At 29.8% G+C, this 998-nt stretch overlaps 1 long non-coding RNA gene across 1 annotated transcript in view; it reads left to right on the forward strand.

Annotated features, from left to right (window-relative positions):
* LOC107696295 (uncharacterized) overlaps nucleotides 1-998 on the forward strand; it is a 3,571-nt gene that overhangs the window by 682 nt on the left and 1,891 nt on the right. The window lies entirely within an intron of this gene.

Below are 998 nucleotides of genomic sequence, written 5' to 3' on the forward strand. Positions count from 1 at the left end.
TTAATATTTTCAAACAATACAAATGTTACAGTAGCTGATACACACTCATATTCCTTGGATCAAGAGCTGTCACAACTAAAAAGATACTTTAAAACACTGCCAAAAAAAAAAGTTTAAGTTTGCAGGACCATAAAGTTACTCTTTAATGTGTTTGTACAGTACATTTAGGCAATTAATGGAGTTCCCTGACAAGGATGTGCAAAAAAGCAATACTGTTTAAACAGTACTATACTGGGAATAACTGCTGTTGCACAAGTTGTTACCTTGTCTGTCCATGAACAAATTTAGATGAGATAAACTCATGACCATTTCTCACACATTTCCCGTTTTGTTTCAGATCATCTGTCAGTCGTTATGGAGGCCATGCAGCCAAGACCAACTAGGATGCTTGTTGCCATATTTCTTTTTGTTGCAATATTGTCATGATCTCTGCTTTGATTTGTTGTTATGAATTCAGTTCTCTATTTTTTATTTTTTTTGTAATGTTCCAGAATAAAGCACAACAAATAAATAAGTAATGGATGTATTTAATAGTGAATGTGAATAAAAATATACTGTTGTACATGGACTCAGGTCACTTATCTGGAATTTATTCAATTCAATGGCATTCATGTAAAATATTCAAAGGTTTTATAAAATAAATAGTGTAAAATAAATTACAGTAAAATTACTGTAATATTATTATACTGTAAAACTAAGTTACAGTAAGGATATAAGGATATAGTACTGTAAAATTAAGTTGCGGTAAGGGTATTTTACTGTAAAATGAAATTGCGGTAAGGGCATTATATTTATTTTTGTTGCAATATTGTCATGATCTTTGCTTTGATTCGTTGTTATGAATTCAGTTCTCTATTTTTTTTGTAATGTTCCAGAATAAAGTACAATAAATAAGTAAGTAATGGATGTATTTAATAGTGACAGTGAATAAAAATATACTGTTGTACATGGACTCAGGTCACTTATTTGGAATTTATTAAATTCAATGGGATTCTTGT

Source organism: Sinocyclocheilus anshuiensis, unplaced genomic scaffold, assembly GCF_001515605.1.
Source record: "Sinocyclocheilus anshuiensis isolate Anshui unplaced genomic scaffold, SAMN03320099.WGS_v1.1 scaffold1011, whole genome shotgun sequence".
Lineage (NCBI taxonomy): Eukaryota > Metazoa > Chordata > Actinopteri > Cypriniformes > Cyprinidae > Sinocyclocheilus > Sinocyclocheilus anshuiensis.